The 22,870-nt window shown below is 36.1% G+C and overlaps 1 long non-coding RNA gene across 1 annotated transcript in view; it reads right to left on the bottom strand.

Annotated features, from left to right (window-relative positions):
* The window catches only part of LOC125934690 (uncharacterized), a 34,511-nt gene extending 11,917 nt beyond the window's left edge, over positions 1-22,594 (bottom strand). Inside the window, exons 1-2 of the long non-coding RNA XR_007461494.1 lie at positions 22,413-22,594; positions 19,211-19,339 (exon numbers count right to left, since the gene is read on the bottom strand). This is a non-coding gene — a long non-coding RNA (uncharacterized LOC125934690). The remainder of the gene's footprint in view (positions 1-19,210; positions 19,340-22,412) is intronic.
* Positions 22,595-22,870: the final 276 nt, after the last annotated feature.

Raw genomic sequence — 22,870 nt, 5'->3', positions numbered from 1 at the left:
GTTATAGACAGCTTCCGCGTTGGTCCCCGATCTTCCCTTCCTCGTGGTATTCACACCCTTGCATAGTCCCTTTCAACGTTATATCAAGATCAGTCTGTGCAACTGGAAACATATGGCAAAATAATAGTATGAGTGTCTCCAGCAAAACAGTATAGTTGTTACCTCCAAGCTCTCATTCCACCCCAACAGAAACATTGGAAAACATGCAGAAACTGTCAGAATCAACTCAGTCAGAAATCTGGAAAACAGCCAAAGGTTTACAGCAACCAAGGAAAGACTGAATCAAGCAAAAGGGCAACTTCAAAATTGTGGAAAGACTTTGCAGAGTTTTGACTTTCCCTTGCCCTGCCCATCCTGCATGTGGCAACACTCATAAAGTGGGAAGAGCACATTCCCAGAGAGTGGGGCTCTGGTCCCAGTTTCTGGAGGGATTACAGCAGAGGCAGTTTGCAAATTATTTTGTATATCTGTTATAACCTACTTGGGGGACATTTGTAAGAGTGACCAAAAATGTTAATACATCTGTTTCCTCCAATTCAGAATTCAGGCCAAAAAAGAAGTGGTCATTGCTCTTCGACACTGCAAGCCAACCTAACCAACTTCAGACTCATTTGGCAAAAGATTACAACCGAAACATGCGATAGACTGCTTATACCTGGGAGCAAAAGCTGGGAAGAATTTAAGACATTAAGACATCTGAAAGAATATGTTTATAAGGGGAATCTTAGAGGGCTCTCTTCGCACCCAGAGCAAGACAAATACTTGGAAAGACTTGAGAAGGTTGCAAGAAACACAGTTAATATAAAAAGTCATTTGTTTCTCTCTGTGCCCGCAATGAACAAGTGAAATAGAAATTAAGCAACACAATGCCATGTGCACCCCATAATGAGGTGCTTAGGAATTAATCTAACAAAATATGCATAAGATGTATATGAGAAAAACTACAAAATTGTGATGAAAAGAACCGAAGAAGAATTAATTTAGGCAAAGTGTTCTATGCCCATGAGTAGGAAAATTCAATATTGTCAAATTGATCTATTGATCTATGGATTTGATGCAATCCCCATCAAAATTCCAGCAAATTATTTTGTAGATGTTGAAAAATAAAAGTCTATATCAAGAGCAAGAAATCCAGAATAGCCAACACAATACTGAAGGAAAAGAACAAAAGTTGGAGGACTAACACTATCCAACTTCAAGCTGTAGTAAGTAACACTATCCAACTTCAAGCTGTAGTAAGCTACAGCAATCAAAACATTGTGGTATTGTGGTGGGGTCCCCTCCCTAAGAAAAGAAAAGAAAAAAAAAAAAAAAAGAGAAAACTTCAAAGCAACCTAGCTATACTCCTAGGAGACAACATCCCTCACGACCTTGTAACATGAGACCACTTAATCAGACTGCATCTTTGTGTGTTACCATACGTGGGAGACAAAGAAGTAGAAAATACATAAAAAAACATTCCAGGTGGCATTTGGGGCTCAGTTCTCTGGGTACAAACCCAACTGAGTGGGGCCAGCAGGAATAAAGTTGCTTCCTGGAGAGAAAAACCTTGGTGTGAAGACTCTCTGTGCGAGAATACTGCCACAGTATTAGCAATAGACAGAACAGATCCATAGAACAGATCAAAACAGATCACAGGAAGTCCCCCAAAATAGACCTGCTTAAACAGAGCCAACCGATCCTTAACCAAAGGCAATACAATGAAACGAAGATAGACTTTTCATCAGATGAATGAATGAATGAATGAAGAATATGTGGTATAATATTCATGCAATGAAATATCGTTCAGCAATAAAAAATATGAAGTTCAGATGTAACATGGATGAAACTCAAAAATCTTGTATGCTAAGTAAAATAAATTAGACACAAAAGGACAAAATTATATGGAATGTATACCGCATGGAACATTTAGAATGGCAAGTTGAGACAGAAAGCAGATCACCATTTGCCAGGGAGTGAGGGAACAACAAACGGGGGAGAGGTTGCTTAAAGGTTACAGTATTTCCGCTAAGGATAATGAAAAAGTTTTTTAAATAGAAACTGATAATGGTTTCACAATACTGTGAATATAATTAATATCACCGAATGGTACTAAAAATAGTTAAAATTATATGCCATATACATCTTACCCACAATGAAAAATATTAAAAATGAGGGGCGCCTGGGTGGCTCAGTCGGTTGAGCGGCCGACTTCGGCTCAGGTCATGATCTCACGGTCCGTGAGTTCGAGCCCCGCGTTGGGCTCTGTACTGACAGCTCAGAGCCTGGAGCCTGTTTCAGATTCTGTGTCTCCTCTCTCTGACCCTCTCCCATCCATGCTCTGTCTCTCTCTGTCCCAAAAATAAATAAACTTAAAAAAAAAATGAAACAAAATTGGGGCACCTGGGTGGCTCAGTCGGTTAAGCGTCCGACTTCAGCTCAGGTCATGATCTCGCAGTTTGTGAGTTTGAGCCCTGCGTTGGGCTCTGTGCTGACAGCTCAGAGCCTGGAGCCTGCTTTGGATTCTGTGTCTCTCCCTCTCTCTGCCCTTCCCCTGCTTATGCTCTCTCTCTCTCTCTCTCTCTCTCTCTCAGTAATAAATAAACGTTAAAAAATTTTTAAAAAATGACACAAAATAAAAACTACTGAAGAAAGAAGGCTTGCTTCACCAGCTGAGACGATTTAATAAATTAATCCGTGGATGACAAATGTCACATTCAAACAGAGCGCATATTCTGTTACTGTATCTAGCCCAGGGGTAACAAATAAAATAATTTCATTATACAAACAGCAAAATGGAGGCCAAATGGCATGTTGCCATGTGTTGCTCCCATATCTTTGCTTCGTCTGTGTTAAGTGTCTGCTCTCTATGCCCTAATATAACTTCACTGTGTGTGTGTGTGTGTGTGTGTGTGTGTGCGCGCACACACACACATAATATATTTTAAAACTGATGATAAGACACTTCTCAGATTAGGTTACAAACACTAAAATTTCCATCTTATTCCCCTCTCTCTCTATCTCTCTCTCTCTCTCTCCACTTCTCTTTCCTCACTCACTTTTGGGGAAAGCAATTGCTATCTCCTTAGAACACTAGGGGTAGTCTTATGTAAGGAAAAACCAGATGGTAGGAAACTGAGGCACTGACCACTGGCCGGTAGCGACCACCAGACAAGGGGTAAGTGTGACTTATTTTTGACGATCCAGTTCCAGCTGAAGCTTTGACTGCAATCTTACATTGACTCTGAGTTGAAAGTTACAGCTCAGCTATCCCTGGATTCCCAATCTTCAGGATCTCGGTGCAAAAATACACACTTGTGGTTTTAATCCACTAATTGTGGGGGCAGTTTGCTTTGTACCAGTAGATAACTAATACCTAATTTATCCCTTATCCATAATTTAAGACTTAACCTTTCCATGACAAAGAATATTTTGTTTTAGAAGAGTAAGGCCACTTTCTAAGACCAAAGTGAAATAATGTGAAAGGTTTAATTATAATTGTCTTTATTATTTTTCAGAAAAAAGAAATAACTTTTTAATATATTTTCCCATTTTTTCCCCTGAATAGGCCACCTTCAAAAATTATTCTTATACATGACTCAAAATCTAATAAAAAATATGAGCTTTCCTTCTTCACTCATATTTTACAGGTTTATGAAATTAATTGAAACATGAAACACTGCAGTAGGCTTCCAGCGATTGTGTGGTGCAAAAAGTTCCGTAAAAATTTAATCAAAATTGGTTCAAAGTGCAAAGTATCAACAAACACATACTCAGAGTCTCCATCTATCAACAGAAATTCTTACTGGAGTAAAAGGTATACATTCTAATTGCAGTGCGATTTATGATGATGGTTCACAACTTATGGGGAAAATAATTACTTTGTCTCAGAATAAAATTAATAGTTTAAATTTCAATGAGGTGAACTCTATTACTATAACACTTATGGGAAATAAAATTGCCTCATAAATAGAGCAACTGTAGGAAAATATATTTCCAGGTGATAGAATTTACTAAAAGCGGTATTTAATTAAGTAACGGAAGACATTATGAGGTCAGAGTGCAAGCACAATTATAAAACACAAAAGATATAATTAATCTGCCCTTGAGCATTAGCAATAAAGATAGTTAATATACATTGCATCTGTAAAATATATGTATATGTATATATCTATATATAGATATATATACATCGTATTAAACCTTCTTCTTAACATCTTCTTCTTTAACACCTTCTTCTTAAACATCGTATTAAAACTTCTTCATTTGTGGAAACCATTAGCATATACAAATGTTTTTGAAACTTTTTGAGTAATTATTAATTGGCTTTCTGGTCCACAACACAAAATTTGCTGGAGGAGGGGGCAAAAATCCTGGCATTTAAATAGTGGTCCATGCCAATGTAATAAGTATAAAAGTAACAAAAGGAAAGTATTGCCTTCTTAGCTTAGATCACCGGAGCTAACCTATACTTTACTCTATGAACAACTTGGAATTGATTCATTTGGATGTGTCTAGTTAACCGAGGGTCACAAAGGCACCCTAAATGCAAGGTAAGTGAATGCTACACTTATAAAGAATCATCGAAGAACCATAAAGCACTACCTCTTGGCTGAAGCCTTCTTGACAGAGCTCGGGAGGGGCTGTGTATAAACTCACCTGTGAGAAAGCAAATGTACGGCCAGGGGATAAGAAATATGTCTGGAAAATAAAAGTAGATGGTAGATTTTAAGGGTGAGTGTTGGGGGGTTGGGTAATGGACAGCAGGAATTAAGGCGGGCAGTATGCATGATGGAGACAGTGAGCTGAGGAGAGTGTTACGTGGCTACGCTGAGTGGGTTATGGTGGGAGGTGAGTATATCTGAGATGCGTTCTTCTTCCAGAGGTAGGAAGTTAGGTGATTGGTGGCAGAGGGGAGGAGTGTTAGCATTTCCACAGTAGAGACAGACTTTTCACTCATTCTGCGGAGTAGATGAGACTTTTAACAATGTTGGACACAACTTTGTAAAGTCCACAAATGAAGATTATCCAGTTGTAATGAAAGGGACAGAATTCTGTTTCTAGTTACAGATGGTGATCTCTTCTACATAAGGTCCAATTAAATAAACAGTAGCTATTATACTTTAATTAAAAAAAACCCTTAAAAATAAATGAATAATAAATCAATGGTGGCTATGTCCAGACGGTGAAACACACATTAAACAATTAAAACAGAGAGTGATTGTCCGGGTCACAAATTTCCAGTAAACGCGTGAATGACTGAAAGTAGATAAAAGCATATTAATAAAACACTGCAGCTAAAATATGACACATGATTTTGAACAACTAGAGAGTGTCAGGAAAATAAATTAATGTGCGATTGAGTCTATAAATTCATGTGCATTTCAGATGACTTTATGACAGCAGAAAATAGAGAAACAAACACCATTTGTAACATTATCTTACTCTCTGGTAAAAAATGTCCACAGAGTTACACATTAAAGCTTCTTGTTGATTTTCACAAATATTCAAAGCAGCAATGATGCTGTGTGTTTTTATTTTTTTTAACTTTTTTAATGTTTATTTATTTTTGAGAAAGAGAGAGAGAAAGAGGACAAGTGGGGGGTGGCAGAGAGAGAGACACACACACAGAATCAGAAGCAGGTTTGAGGCTCTGAGCTACCAGCAAAGAGCCTGACACTGGGCTTGAACCCACAGACTGTAAGATCATGACCTGAGCTGAAGTTGGACACTTAACCGACTGAGCCACCCAGGCACCCCTGTGCTGTGGGTTTTTAAAAGGATACCCACTCATTTGCAAGAAATTGAGCAATGTAGACATACAAAAGGGAAAAACAAATCATAAAACAGAAGCAAGGAAAAAGGCCCAAAAATACTACCACACAGAATTAATTTTCTTTATTTTGGCAAAAGATTCCAGATCTATCTGTAAAAATAGAATGACACGAGTTTAAACCTGAGTACCTACTATTTAAGCTATGATTAACAAAATATGCTAAAATGTACTGAATTTGAAAGAAACTGAGATAAAACTAAAGCACCCCAAATAAATGTTCCTTTATGATAGTCATAATGCATAAAAATATGATAGTTATAATTTATAACATGATAGTTACAATGATTAATATGAGAAAAAGTAGGCACTGCCTTTCATTTATTTTTCTAATAATTACAATTCTGTTTATTATACACCACTTTTGGATTTCAGGGAAAAAACCTGAAGTCAGCATATTTACACTCTCCCCACTCCATCTATCCCCTACTTTTTCACTGCTCAAGTTTCAGTTATTTCAATTTTGCTCTTTAAATGTGCTTAGTCTTTGTTATATACAGGACTAGCTGTAATATTCACCAGTGATGAATTGTCATGAGGTTTTAATTACCATTTTTTTTTGTTCCCCCATTAAGTTGACAAGGTTTAAATATTCAAGATCCAATGTTAATCTTTTTTTCAAAAATTCATGGTTGCTGTATTCCTTGAGTTTTGTTTTATTTAAAAAATGCTTGCTAATTTTAAATTGGAACACCAAATTTACCAGACATAAAATTTTAGTGACTTAACTTCTCATTATCTGTGAATATATATTAATAGTCTTCTGGAATTGAGTGTTACCCAGGAAAAACATGGGAATAAAGCTTCCCCAGATTAAATCTAACTTAAACCCTAATTCTAAATTAATCCCTCAAATCAGCTCCTTCACTTGCCATGATTTCTGCCATACCTCCGACCTCATCAACGAATTCTCACCCATGCTGACTCGATTCCTCTCAAACTTCTGTTGAGCCAGAAATCTGTAATCCTAAATTTGGTGGGAAAAGGCTAAACTGCTTTAAATGCTAATAGTAAACATAAACTCCCCAAATCCTTTCCAAAAAAGAAAAAATAACGAATCTCATAAAGTTAGTATTTCCTTGTCTTAAATTGTGCTACCCTGGAAAAAGACAAAGATTTGAGTGGAAGTCCATTCTAAGGAGATTGCAGGAAGAATGCTTAAGGGAGGGAGGTAGTAAGCTAGGGGAGAACAGCAAGTTGAAATCTAGTAGGTTAAAAGCAAGTAACTTCTGGAGCCCACTGGACATCTACCCACAGGACACCCTTGAAAGACCCTATGGAATGTTCCCCAGTGATTATCTATTGGGTGAGGAAGCTTGTTTATTTATCCATGAATTCCACTGTCATTGGTTGAGGGTTGCTTTCTGAGTCATCAATTCCCTATCACCTCTGGTGCAAACGCTCAGGCAGACAGGCAGGCATTTGTAGTAGGAAGCAGTTAACAGAAGTTGAGTGCTGAGGATATGTCCCAGCACTGCTATATCCTGCCATAGCCAGAGTGAGCTCAATCTCAACCTCTACCCCCCGATTTCATCCTATATCTGACACATAACACTCCTATTCCAATAGGCAGTTCTTTTGGGTCTAGCCTCACTTTATTTTTTTTTATATTTTTTATTATGAAATTTATTGTCAAATTGGTTTCCGTACAACACCCAGTGCTCATCCCAACAGGTGCCCTCCTCAATGCCTATCACCCACCCTTCCCTCCCTCCCACCCACCCATTAACCCTCAATTTATTCTCAGTTTTTAAGAGTCTCTTATGGTTTAGTTCCTTCCCTCTCTAATTTTTTTTCCTTCCCCTCCCCCATGGTCTTCTGTTAAGTTTCTCAGGATCCCCATAAGAGTGAAAACATATGGTATCTGTCTTTCTCTGTATGACTTATTTCACTTAGCATAACACTCTCCAGTTCCATCCACATTGCTACAAAAGGCCATATTTCATTCTTTATCATTAGCAAATAGTATTCCATTGTGTCTATAAACCACAATTTCTTTATCCATTCATCAGTTGATGGACATTTAGGCTCTTTCCATAATTTGGCTATTGTTGAAAGCGCTGCTATAAACATTGGGGTACAAGTGCCCCTATGCATCAACACTCCTGTATCCCTTGGGTAAATTCCTAGCAGCGCTATTGCTGGGTCAGAGGGTAGATCTATTTTTAATTTTTTGAGGAACCTCCACACTGTTTTCCAGAGTGGCTGCACCAGTTTGCATTCCCACCAACAGTGCAAGAGGGTTCCCGTTTCTCTACATCCTCCCCAGCATCCATAGTCTCCTGATTTGTTCATTTTAGCTACTCTGACTGGCGTGAGGTGATATCTCAGTGTGGTTTTGATTTGTATTTCCCTGATGAGAAGTGACGTTGAGCATCTTTTCATGTGCCTGTTGGCCATCTGGATGTCTTCTTTAGAGAAGCGTCTATTCATGTCTTCTGCCCATTTCTTCACTGGATTATTTGTTTTTTGGGTGTGGAGTTTGGTGAGTCCTTTATAGATTTTGGATACTAGCCCTTTGTCTGATATGTCATTTGCAAATATCTTTTCCCATTCCATTGGTTACCTTTTAGTTTTGTTGGTTGTTTCCTTTGCTGTGCAGAAGATTTTTATCTTGATGAGGTCCCAATAGTTCACTTTTGCTTTTAATTCCCTTGCCTTTGGGGATGTGTCGAGTAAGAGATTGCTGCGGCTGAGGTCAGAGAGGTTTTTTTCCTGCTTTCTCCTCTAGGGTTTTGATGGTTTCCTGTCTCACATTCAGGTCCTTTATCCATTTTGAGTTTATTTTCGTGAATGGTGGAGAAAGTGGTCTAGTTTCATCCTTCTGCATGTTGCTGTCCAGTTCTCCCAGCACCATTTGTTAAAGAGACCGTCTTTTTTCCATTGGATATTCTTTCCTGCTTTGTCCAAGATGAGTTGGCCATACTTTTGTGGGTCCAATTCTGGAATTTCTATTCTATTCCATTGGTCTATGTGTCTGTTTTTGTGCCAATACCATGCTGTCTTGATGATTACAGCTTTGTAGTAGAGGTTAAAGTCAGCCTCACTTTAAATTAGCTGTCAAATGCCATTTTTAAAGGGGTTCTATGTCCATATTGAGAGAGAACTTAACAAGTGTCTTCCAACCACTATGCTGGTTAGAGATTAAAATTGAGGAAATATGGTATAAGAGGGAAAAAAGGGTTAGTAGTGTAAGCATCTGGAAATTACTTATGACCCATGGAAAAGGAAGTTATACAAATAATATGACATCTTCCTTCTCTTTTTCCAATCTTCCTTCCCCTGATGAACCAGGAGAATCAGTTTTGGATAGATAGTTAATGCAATTCTGAACTCTGCCTGTGCTGTCTCTTTACGAATGCATGTCACATTTTGGTATATATCACTATCATCTAAAATTTTTTGTGAAAATGAAGATTATCAGACATCTTTCCTAGGGAATTTGATTCAATTGTCCCTGGGAAAGGTCCAGGACCCTCCGGTTCTAATAAGTGCTTTAAATAATTTTTGTGGTCCTTGAACCACGTTTCAGGAACCCATATAGTATATTTCAGGGATATTTACATTTTGGTTGAGAATAGCCAAAAAATAAACAGTTTTTCTCTGTACTGTTACCCGTGGAAATTTATGAATAGAAGACCCAGAGACCCAGAGAGAGTCAGACTCTAAAAATTCAAGTAATGTTAATATTTTAACTTCTTTCTTTACTCTGATTTTGCCCCCCACCTCATTCCTATCTAGGAATATTAGCAGATCTATTATGTGCAGGTACCACCCACAGAGGAGTTAGAGGCTCTACTTTCAAAAAGACATTTAAAAATTAGCAGGATGGGGGGAGGGATGAAGATTCTTGGAGAACAATACATGTCATTTATGGATTCCCAGATCTCAGTGAGAAAAATGGAATCTCAGAAGCCAAATAGCAGTGGTCCATCAGAGACGAGTCTCCAGAAATGTTTGAGATAGGCAGTCTATGAAGGTGCTGCTTGATATGTACAGAAGGAGAAAGTCTAGGACGGATAGGCAGAACATTTACTTAAGTGAAAGGTGGACCCAGGCTATTGGAGGCTCCTAACCCTTCCCCTTGAATGTACGTTTTACCCTGTTCTCACAGTTGAAGCCATTTTCAAGGGTTCAGTCTTGAGAGAGAAAGGTGTTGTTGAGGCCATCTGGACAGTATACATGACAGAACCCAGTCAAGACCTCTACAGAAACTTCTCAAATTCTGGTGGGTGGGTGCAGAGATCTACTCATATTGAAGCTGCTCATAACAAGCCTCATGGATAAGTTCTTTTGCTTATTAAACCCGCCACCTACCAATCTAGATGGCCTTTCAGGGACCAGTTTACAAATTATACTGATTAAATTAGTTTACTAGCTGTCTGTCAACCTTCGAATGTCTTCATTCAACACAGGAGGAAGATATGCAGCCAAGGTTAACACATGAACCTCCATGATATGCCAGAACCAGTTGAAAGCTGGTCAAGAACTTAAAAATAGTAACATCGGACAACTGGTAACAAAGATGGCTTCCTAGAATAGGCACTGAGTGTAAAAACACTTGAATTGAAAGTGAAGGCAAACAGTGAGCATCTAAGGTAGTAGAAATTCTCAGTGATAAGGGGCAAGGTGGCCTGTCCTGTGGATGACAGTCAACCTCTTTACCTCGACACTCTAATAATGCCTTTAAAGGCTTATAAACAGCGATGATGTTAAGAAATTAAGTTATTAACAGTCTTAATAACCCATGGTCTTTCTCAAACCAAAGCTGTTCTGGTTAAAGTACTGCTCGATGCCTAAAATTCTAATATTCAGGAGCCCACACTGAGCCCCTAATGACATTATTCTTTGGAGTCCATGAGTTTTCAGGCTGATTGTATTGAAACCCTCCCATCAAAGGGGAGGACAGTTCATTTTCTGCATTTAGATAAACATATGCAGTGTTGCTGCCAGCACCAGCTACAATAAGTTTCCAGAATGTCATTTCTATTAACAGGGTATCCTACGCAGCATTACCAGTAATCTATGGGCATATTTTTTACATCAATATATATAGCAATGGATTCCCTCCTATAGAATTCACTGGTCACCACCCAGAAGCCAGTTGGGTTGAAGGTTGATAAGCTTATTGACAGCTCATTTATGATATTACTCTGGAAGACAATATGCTGAGAAACCGAAGTGCCATCCAGTAATATGGCTTAAATCATAAGGTAAAATTTAGTGTTTCTTACAGTCTGAATACACAAATTAAGAAAACCAAGGTAGTGAGGAGAGTGAGAGTGTCCTAGCATACAGGTACATTTAACAATCCCACAGGAAACAATTTTTGCTGATTCCCACAATCTTTAACTCCATTGGTTTGGAGATTTTAGCCCCCAGTGGAAAAAAGCTTCAATAGGAAAGATGGCCGTAGTTTTGATGAGTTGGAAGCTAGGTTATTCCCCTAGTCATTTTAGAATTCCTATGCCCCGGAACCAACAGGCAGAAAAGGAGCTGACTTTATTGACTATTGTGATTGATCTGGATTATCAGGAAGAAACAGGATTGCAGCTACATAATTTAGGGGAAAATAATCATATTTGGAATTGAAGGGAGTCACTGAGGATTTTACTAATGAAAAATTCTGGCAGCATAATAAAAAGAAAGCTACTGAAGAATCATACCCTGCATAATGATTTTTTGGGTCACCTCTCCAGGAACAAACAAAACACCTGTCTAAGTGGTAGAAGACTATAAATGCAATGGGGATTGGGTGGTTGAAGAAGACAAATTCAAAATTCATGAAGTAGGAATCATGCAAAATATGCTTTAAATTCATTATTTCCTTTTTCACCAATTTTAACCCTTACTACCTTTGATTTTCAATCAAAGATGATTGCTGATCTCAAGGCTTCCTTCTTTATGTGTTTGCCTTTTGGTTTTTGATAACTGCTACTCCCCCTGTTCCCTCCAGTTACAACTAGGTACATGTGACTTACTTATCCCTTTCCTCCACCTACACCTCCCCACACTTTGTGAATAGTTCATTTATTAAAACTCTCCTGAATTATCGTAATTTAAGTTGTCACCTGCCTCATGTTGGAACCTTGACTAATATTTCCTGTTATTATTATACGGATGTGAAATACCTCAAGTTTGCCAACAGAATAGATCTATCTTTTTTTTTAATTGTAACCTTTATTCACTTTTGAGAGACAGAGTGTAAGTGGGGAGGGGCAGAGAAAGAGAGAGAGACACAGAATCTGAAGCAGGCTCCAGGCTCCAAGCTGTCAGCACAGAGCCTGACGCAGGACTTGAACTCACGAATCGAGAGATCATGACCTGAGCCCAAGTCGGTGCTTAACCGACGGAGCCACCAAGGTGCCCCTGTCTTTGGAGTTTTATAACAATGACTGTAATAGCTGTGCTGTAGAATATTTATTGTCAACTGTAGTCAATATTGCTAAATTGCTTTATTAAATGGTGATAGATAAAATTCATATCCCTTAAAAGTATACAAGATTCTACATTAAGTATCTTTGTCAAAACTCTGTGCTACAAAATTTGTTAACTTTTACACATATTGCATATGATAAAACTTTCTTCTAATTTGAAATCTCACTGGGGGTGCCTGGGTAGTCAGTGTCCGACTGTTGATTTCAGCTCAGGTCATGATCTCATGGTTTGGTTCATGACATTGAGCCCCTTGTCAAGGCTCTGCCCTGACAGTGTGGAGCCTGCTTGGGATTCTGTGTCCCTCACTCTCTGCCCCTCCCCAACTCCAACTCTCTGTCTCTCAGAATAAATAAATAAAACTGTAAAAAAAAATCACCGTTGGGGCGCCTGGGTGGCTCAGTCGGTTGAGGGAACAACTTCGGCTCAGGTCAGGATCTCACGGTCCGTGAGTTCCAGCCCCATGTCGGGCTCTGATCTGACAGCTCAGAGCCTGGAGCCTGTTTCAGATTCTGTGTCTCCCTCTCTGACCCTCCCCCGTTCATGCTCTGTCTCTTTCTGTCTCAAAAATAAATAAACGTTAAAAAAATTTTAAAAAATCACTGAAAATAACTTCTTTTATTTTAAATTTTAATATTATAATTATTTCCTTTACTGTGGTGTGTATGCATTTTTAATCTTTTCAAATAAATTGTTCAGAACAAGACTATAAAAGATTTTTACAAGATTTTGAAGTTTGCTTCTTTGTATTATGTATGTGTGTATGTATGTGTGTATTTATTTTAAGAGAGCATGAGCAAGGGAGACGGAAAGAGAGAGAGAGAAAATCTTGAGCAGGCCTCACGATCGATCAGTGCAGAGCGCAACACGTGGCTCAGTCCCATAACCCTGGGATCAGACCTGATATGAAATCAGGAGTCAGACACTTGAGCGACTAAGCCACCCAGCTGCTTCTGAAGTTTGCTTCTTTTTAAAGAAATCTGTCAGGCCTAATGTCATAAAAGTATTCCCTACATAATAGTATTATATTTTCTTGCAAATATTTTTGTAATTTTTTTTACATTTATTTATTTTTGAGAGACAGAGAGAGAGAGAGGCAGAGCACAAGCAGGGGAGGGGCAGAGAGAGAGGGAGACACACAATCCGAAGCAGGCTCCAGGCTCCGAGCTGTCAGCACAGAGCTTAATGCGGGGCTTGAACTCAAACCATGAGATCGGGACCTGAGCTGAAGTCGGATGCTTCACCAACTGAGCCACCCAGCCGCCCCTTGCAAATATTTTTATATTTATAATTTTAATATATATAAAAGGTTTATATTTTGAAAAATAAATGCCAGGTGTGCCATGTATTGTCTCAACATTACTCATTTGAAATGTATCCATCATGTATCAAAATTTCATTTATGTGTGAGATCTGAGTACTATGTTTTATTGTTTTACGTACTAAACCTTCACAGTATCATAATAATGTCCTTTTTTGATATTTTTGTCTACAATCTAGAAATTTTTCCAATTATTTTGTTTTTTTTTCCAGTTTCGGCTTTCAGCTATATTATCTTGTTTTCTTCTTTTTTCAGTTCCTACTGCCAGCGATTAACCTCCTTTGTTCTCTAAAGGTTATATGTTAATGCTTTTAAACTTAGTATTGCAATTTCTTCTCTCCTGTGAACAACTTGCCTTATCTTAAAACATACCCAGACTTCTTTTTAGGTTTATTTTGTCTTGATTTAGATTGTTTTCTCCAGGCATTTACTGAGGTTTCTTCAATCCTTTTTTGTTGTTGCTGCCACTGGTTTTCTTTGCCTTTTGTGGTAGAGGCTTTCCTACTTTCCTCAGCTACCTAGCTATCATTGTCCTTTGCAGCATGGACAGTGCTTATCGAATGGTGGACACTCTATAAGGTGAGGACATGAGTAGATGTGTTACTTTTGCGGGGGGGATACTCTAGTATTCAGTGTTCTTAAACTTTTTATTTTTTCTCCTATCTTCTGATTAGAGAATTTAAGACTGAGTCTATTGATTTTTGTAGACAAAGTCAGGCAGGTTGCTGAGGGACAGAATATTCTTCATTTCTTGGGCCTGGTGATTTCACCATCTCCTTAGAATCAAATCTCACCCTCCTGAAATGGCTGAAGTTTTCGTGCTCTGACTGCTTCTGAATGAGACTTTCCAGCCATCTAATTCAAATAGATCTTTTTTGTTTTTTCAACAAGTCGATAAAGACTTTGCTAGATCCAAGTTTTGTCAACTTTAATTCCCTTATATTTTCTTCTGCTTTCATAATTATCGTTCTCATTCTTTTATCAATTTCTATCTCTGGACCGTATCTTTGTATAATAAAATTACTATAAGTAATTCGAGGCAAGTTGTATTTGGTAAAAATCCTCTGTATTTCTTTAGTTCTTTTTAGATTAATTGTTGTAATAGCAGGAATTTTGTAGGGTTACATTATCTATTCGACCATAAAGAATAAATTACATCTAGGATATGATTAAGACACAGACCTAGGTTTACAGTTTGTGACAACTATATTATCCTTGTGTATTTTTTTTCTAGCTTTATGTTAAAAACATAGGTTTTGCTGAAAGTTTACCAGTATAGTTTCATGAAAATTATAGCCTTTAAAAATGCCAAAATACAAGTATTACAAATATACACAAAAAGATATGATTCTTTAGGAAGTATGTTTCCCGTCCTTTCCTCTTTATCTTTTGAATATATAGAAAGCATGATTATGTAATATGATTTGTTATATCCCTAAACTTTTAAATATTTGGATAAAAATAAATGAGCTATATTTGGATACAGTTTCATTGAAATGAAGGAATCAACTTTTTTTAATCATTTAATAAACATTTCCTTTCCAAAAATATACCCTACATCACCAGCCACAAGTTTATTTTTAATTATGTTTTCCAAGATTTCAGAACTACTGTGTTTTGCTGTGCAATTTCAACTCAGTTTGTTTCAAAAGTAATACTATTATAAATTTATTCTGATTTCTATTTACCTTGGCAGAACACTTTGGTAAAATTGCAAACAGCAGTCAGAAGTGTCTTCTTTGTGTTGGTTAGTGAGACATCCCCTCCCCCCTCAAAATCAACCCCTATTCCCAAAGGTCCTTAAACTGTGTAAGGGCACTCATGGTTTCAAACCTCAGAATTTCAGTTTATAAAGTTTTGGTTGACATTATGATTACAGGTTTAAGAAGTGTGATAACGGTATTAACATTTGAGCAGTCATGTTCCAACATGCTGTGGAAAGGAAATGGAGCATTTTCATACAAATTAAGAGAAATTTGCTCCTACTCTTAGTCATTGAGTAATTACAGCTAATCAGTCAGTCAATCATGACAGAGACATCTTTGGGAAATACTCCTAAAATAGCATTTAATTTTTTTTTTTTCATTTGGCAAGGAGAGCTTCACTTTAAATATTTAAGTGAATCATTAATTTAACTATATAGAGTATGAATTATACATATTCACATCCCAAAAGAATCAGAAAATCAAACAGATAAAATAACGTATTTTGTTTTCTAAAATTTTAATTAAAAATGTACATTAATTTTAAATTTTACAACTAAGTTTTATACATTGTTTTTGTTTTATTTCTATACACTAATTTCTTGAGGAATTTGATGTTTATTACCATTTTTTTCTTATGGAAATGGTGTATTAGTTTAGCATCTGAGATAAAATAACTTGTAAATTTGTCTACAAAGTTAATATAAACCAAAACAATCATGAGTAAATATGGTAAATCCTATACTAATTTTGAGATTTAGTTTGCAACCTAAAAGTAATAAATTCCTAAAAACTTTTAAAGTATTTTTTGCTTTACTGCCGTGTTTATCAGAAGTATTATTAAAATGTCAAATCATTTGTATAGTCAAAACAATAGTCTTTTTTTGTTGTTTTTGTTACCTGACATGCCCACTGGAGCATTTTAGTTATTCTTGTTAGAAAGGTAAGTTAATTAAATCGTTAAGAAGTTGGTTCCTTTTCTTTTTCATGAAACTTAAGAAAAAAATAAACTAATGGGAAAAGATGTATGTTTTTGTCATTTAAATATACTTAATACATTAAAAAAACATAATTCTTCTAACAAGCAAAATAAAGAAACGTTTCCCCCTAGGAAAATTATTTCATTACATTTTATTCCTGACAATACATCCTAAATATCTAAACAGGTTAATGTGGATGAATAATATTCATATTTTTAATTTTGCATAGTATTTTGTAGTATAGACGAGCTATCATTTTACCCAATGAATCTCTACCGACGGCAATGAAGAATATTACATTAGTTTTACTACTAAAAATAACAGTATAGTAAGCATTCATGTTGTTATAGACAGAATTGTGTCTTCCAAAATGTATATGATGAAGTTCCAAACCACAGTCACTCAGAATTTTCCTGTATTTGGATATATATATATATATATATATATATGTATATATATATATATATATATAAAATATTTATTATATATAATAAATATATAAAAAATTATATATATAATATATATAATTATATATCCCTGGGATCCTGACCTGAGCCCACATCAAGATTTGGATGACCAACCGATTGAGCCACGCAGGCACCTCTGGAGTTGGCTTTTTAATTTAGTAATTAATGCACTATGGCAGGGGTCCTTAGAAGAAGAGATTAGGATGTAGGCATGCACGGGGAAAATCATATGAAGATGCAAGGAAAAGATGGACAACTACAAGCCAAGGAAAGAGGACTCAGAAGAAACCAACCATCCAACCATGCTTATGCTTTTTTATATATATATATTTTTATTAAAAAAATTTTTAATGTTTTATTTATTTTTGAGACAGAGAGAGACAGAGCATGAGCAGGGGAGGGGCAGAGAGAGAGGGAGACACAGAATCCAAAGCAAGCTCCAGGCTCTGAGCTGTCAGCACAGAGCCCGATGCAGGGCTCGAACCCACGAACTGTGAGATCATGACCTGAGCCAAAGTCAGATGCTCAACCGACCGAGCCACCCAGGTGCCCCAACCATGCCTTTGCTTTTATCTCAACCTTATACACTCCAAACTGGTGAGAAAATACATCGAAATTTTTTAAGCTATCCAGTCTGTGGTACTTTGTTTTGGCAGCCCTAACAAGCTAATATATATGTATATTATTTTTACAATATATGCATTTATTTTATTGTATTGATATTTCTATAAAGAAGAGTTTTAAAAAAAGAGTTTCAATAGAGAGTTATTAGGTCAGTTGGTCTATATATTTAATTTCAACAGGCATGGGGAGATTACTTTCTCAAATATTTATAATAATATATAATGCAAATAAATATATTACTTTCCTTAGGGTTTTTTTTTTCATTTTAAAATTCTAGGGGTTCCTGGCTTGCTGCTCAGTTGGTAGAGCATGTGACTGTTGATCTCACGGTTGTGAGTTCAAATTCCATGTTTCATTTAAAAAATGAAAAAAAAAATCTACTAGTTTAATTATTAAAGGTTGATACTCATTCACTTATATGCGTACACATACATATATATTTAACACATACAAATTATGTATATGTACAACCTTAATTTCCTTTTCCAGTTACTAATGATTACAATGAACAGTTATATTTGCTAGCCATGTGGATATTTTCCTTGTTTTAGTCGACTGCTGGGCATTCACATCATTTGCAGTTTTTCTTGGATAGTATTTGCTGTGTTTCTTTTCCCATTGTTTTCTCTTCTTGAAAAAGAAACAAAGGAAACCAGGACAAGAAGTTGTTAAACAAGAGGCTGAGAGAAGTCTCAATGCAGAGTTTCAAGGCAGTGAGTGTATCTTTTCCTTTATTTCATAAAGAGACAAAAGTACAAATCAGGTTCTCACAGTAAATAAGTAAGTGATATCATATGTTATAATCATATATATTCCACATTTGGAAAATGCACTCAAGGTTGACTTTAAAAGTACTTTTTGGCTTTCAACTTCTATGTTCATAGAGTTGAGTATTTGTATGGTAGATTAGTTTTGTGCAGTAATAATAAGTAGGTAATTTACTATTGAATCTATTCAGTAGTAACATATAATTTTTCAGAGCAATAACTACAGTGTTATTTATGTAGGCTTAATATGCAAAATGGTAATTTGTGTTTGAATTATCACCTAGGAAAATTAAGCTACAATCTAATGGTTTTTGCTGACATTTAATTTCACAATAACTGATTACAGTATTATAGTCCATTATATTTTTGAACCCATTATAGCTTTATAGTATTATAAATAATTAATCTTTTTTTCCACTGGTTCTTATGGTATATAAATATTCTATAGTATGCTTGCATAGCAACTGTTCTTTTCATGTTAACATAATTTATCTCATTTTACATATTAATGCCTTATTATATCCTTAAATATTCAACTAGTGTTTTAATTTAACGCTACCAGTAATGTTTTTCTATATTATTTTCTTTTTAATTTATATAAGGGGAACATTTAATGCATTCATATGAAACACACGTTGATATCTGGCAACTCTATGCTCACTGAAACGTAAATGCAACAAAGACATTTGTAAAATATGACATTGATTTAATTACATCTTTATTTCAACTAGAATGTAAATAATACCATTTTGCTATTTCAATATTTTGGTGCTGGATTTCATTAAACTCTAAATAAATGTTACTTATACATCTACAGTTTACATATGGAATAAAGAAACAACGCTATTCTGTTTTGAAACAATCTGTTATAGATTTTATAGGAAACTTCCATGGAAACTGTCTACCTAAGTTTCACATTAAGAATACAATTCGTGAGGTGCCTGGGTGGCTCAGTTGGTTAAGCATCTGATACTTGATTTCAGCTCAGGTCTTAATCTCGGAGTTATGAGTTCAAGCCCTGTGTTGGGTTCTGCACTAGGTGTGAATCCTGCCAAAACAAACAAACAAACAAACAAACAAACAAAATAATTCTAAGGGTACCTGGGTGGCTCAAACATCCAACTCTTGATTTTGGTCTGGATCATAATCTCATGGTGTGAGATCGAGCTCCATGTTGTCCACTCCATTCTGGGTGACACGCTCCCTCTGTCCCTCCTCTGCTCACCCTCTCTGTCTCAAAAAAAAAAAAAAAAAAAAATTAAAAAAAATTTAAAAAAAGGAAAATAAAAGAAAAAAGAATAGAATTTTAAGGTTAACTTCTAATTTAACTACTTTAAATTAAAGCTGCACATTACCAGATGATCCAATAGCATCATAGTAACATATGTAATAATAATAAGCATTTTCATACTTACTGTCTAATTTTCAGAAATTACACATATCACTAATTTCTTCTATAAATTTATTGTATTAATTTCATTAGTCCTTCTTGTGTTTATTTATATTTATTAGCCACAATATTTTAATCAGTTAGACCATATCTCTTTTGTATTATTTTTTCAAATTATCATTAGTATGTATATTTCCTTCTTTCACATTAAAAGTGAAATGTATTATCAAAGTAATTATCCATTTTTTCAATCTGTCTATTCCAAAAATTATTACTGTAACAACCTTTTATCATTTTTAACAACGGTTTTTGAAATTTTGATTTTCAATATAAGCCAATTATTTATTGACATTCTCAAGTGGTGATGGATTTTGTACTTGTTTCAGAGAAATAGGCAGAAAGTAGAGCATGAAGTTAAACCCTGTTTGAAACTGGCTCTTGGGCTAGAAAATCTGCTCTGTTACTGTGAGGACATTGCAAATAAAAATGCATTGAATGTGGCCAATACTGTTTTATGAGGAAAAAAAAATTAATGTTTATTGATTTTTGAGAGAGAGAGAGAGAGAGAGAGAGAGAGTGAGCAGGGGAGCAGCAGAGAAAGAAGGAGACAGAGGATCCAAAGTGGGCTCTGTGCTGATAGCAGAGAGCCCAATGTGGGGCTTGATCTCATGAACCATGAAATCATGAGGGGTTCGATCTCATGAACCATGAAATCATGACCTGAGCTGAAGTCAGACGCTTAACTGACTTTGCCACCCAAGTACCCCAAGAAACAAAATGTTAATGATTTTACTACTTCTTATGCCGCAAACATTAATAATAAATGGCTGTAAGAAACAAACCAGCAAACAAGTAAGAATTGCCTTGAAGGAATGTTTGCTGTGCGACCTCTAAATTATTATCAGAAAATCAAAGGGGTAAAGTAATTTACCTACAGAGAACCAGTGATGATGTAGACACTGGAATTAAACAAACAAACGAAAAAACAAACAAAACATTTTTAAATGGGGAGAGATGAGGTCTCTGGGAGGACAGTTGGTTAAGCAAGAGTCTTGCTTTCAGTTCAGGTCATGATCTCAGGGTTCTGAGATCCAGGCCCATGTCAGGCTCTGAGCTGTTTTGTGCAGATCCTGCTTGTGATTGTGTCTCTCCCTGTCTCTCTCTGCCCTTTCCCTGCTCCTGCACATGTACACACACTCTCTCTCTCTCAAAAGAAATAAATAGACATTAAAAAATATTTAAAAAAAAATAAAATGAGGAAAGACAAGCAAAAAGTGTAATAAGATGGGGTATATCAAAAGAGAAGTAGAATATATAAAAACGCAACAAAATAAAATTAAAACGATAATTATTAAACAAACAATGTAGTAGAAGAAAGTTCAGAGAAACTGATAACTAGTTAAAGGAGAAATTTTAAAACAGGTAAACAAAATATTCTTTAAAGGGTTTTTATTGCATATAGGACAAGTATACTGAGTGGATTCATAAAAAACAAAAGAAGTAGAACTTAATATCTTCTCCATAATTAGACTGCATTTTGATCGAGGCTCTACTTTTTTTTTTAATTTTTTTAAATGTTTTATTTTATTTTTGAGACAGAGAGAGACAGAGCATGAGCGGGGGAGGGTTAGAGAGAGAGGGAGACACAGAATCCGAAACAGTCTCTGAGCTGTCAGCACAGAGCCCGACGCGGGCTCGAACTCACGGACGGTGAGATCATGACCTGAGCCGAAGTCAGAAGCTCAAGCGACTGAGCCACCCAGGCGCCCCTCGAGGTTCTACTTCTTACTCTGCTTTTCCACTCTCTCCTTCAGTTTTCTCATTTATAAATGGTAATAATATAACTAATTCATATCTTTTTTGGAGGATCATCGCTTAACGTATGTAAACGTTGAAAACTGTGGTTAGCATGTAATAAACAACCAATGCATTTTGTTACTTTTTTTTTTTTTACTGTTATGCTCTGGCTTCTGCTTTCTGTATTCTACTGCATATTACAATACTGAAGATAGATGATAATTCTTAAATGTTAATTTCCAAGATAAGATTATTTTCTGCATGTTTTTATGCAGTGTTGTTTCTTCAAGTTACAATATCCTTAGAGTTAAAACATTATATTTCATAGCAAAACTAACCTGTACATTTACGGATTACAAGGCAAAACTAAATAAAAATTTAAGAGAAAATTCACATGGTATTTCACCTTACCACTGAGCTTCTTTGGGGTATTCAACAACGGTAATAAGAGTTTGATTTAACTCTGTTCTGTCCCTCAGAAGCACAGTTAGACCTTACTCAATTTCCTGTCTGAGCACTTCTGGCATGATTGTCTCTCTCTTTTAGAATGCACGATGCTGAATGAAAAATTGTAAAGTTTACATATTTTTCTATCCTGACCACTCTGTACCAGAATATCCTCAGAAGTGTGTATTGAAAACAAATGAATGAATGAATGAATGAATGCTTGAATGAATGAAGCTTTAGAGGAGATAAATCCAAAATGAAAAAACCAAGGTATCTTTGCAGTCACTAGCTCTAATTATGTCTTATCTGTTTGAAGAAACTTCAAAAAACTTTCTCATGCACCCATCCTGCTTTAATCTTTTGTATTTAAAAAATGGAAATCTGGACTCATCACATTAATTTCTTTGAGAATTACTAACTGAGGTCCTATAATTATACACACAAGGTATTATGTTAAGTGCTCTTCTAAGGAAATGTTAAGAAAAATCTTCTAACCTTGAAGAGGGATTGAGAGGCTGCAAATGAGAAACTATTTCCTAACCTAACAAGACCTTACCTCTTTACATTTCTTTCCTATTTAAAGTACAAACTGGCCACTTTTTTCAGCCCCTCTCTTTCTTGCAGTCATACACAGTTAAGAGCAATTAGCTGATGTTTTCAGTATTCTACCTGGAGATCCTCTGAGTCAAACTCAGATGTTTACGATACAGCTTCGATCATTAAAATTTCCTGTTAAAAGTTTCACCAGCTGCTGTGCTATTACATATCACAGGTTTCCATTTTACCAGCCTCCAATTACATCTTCACACTTTTGCAGACTTCACTAATGATGGACTTTGCATGTTTCAACCTCTGCCCATTGAAAGTCAGGGAGTCAATGCCATATATTCTAGGTTTCTGTTATGACATCATCCCCCACTGAACAATTCCTGAATCAGGTAGCTATTGCTGTATAACAAACATGCCCAAACTCAGTTTAAAAAAAAAAAAAGTTTTTCATTCAAAGCCATAGGTAAGTTGGAAATCTTCTATGTGCGATTATGTGGAGAAGGATCCAGCAGTCTGAATGGAGACCATTCTAGACCAGCTCTCCTTCTAACAGAGAGGCCCTACCAGATGGACCGGAC

The sequence above is a fragment of the Panthera uncia genome (assembly GCF_023721935.1).
Source record: "Panthera uncia isolate 11264 chromosome A1 unlocalized genomic scaffold, Puncia_PCG_1.0 HiC_scaffold_17, whole genome shotgun sequence".
In the NCBI taxonomy this organism is placed as follows: Eukaryota; Metazoa; Chordata; class Mammalia; order Carnivora; family Felidae; genus Panthera; species Panthera uncia.
The sequence above is the reverse complement of the archived record's forward strand: the minus strand, read 5'-3'. Positions and strand labels throughout refer to the sequence as shown.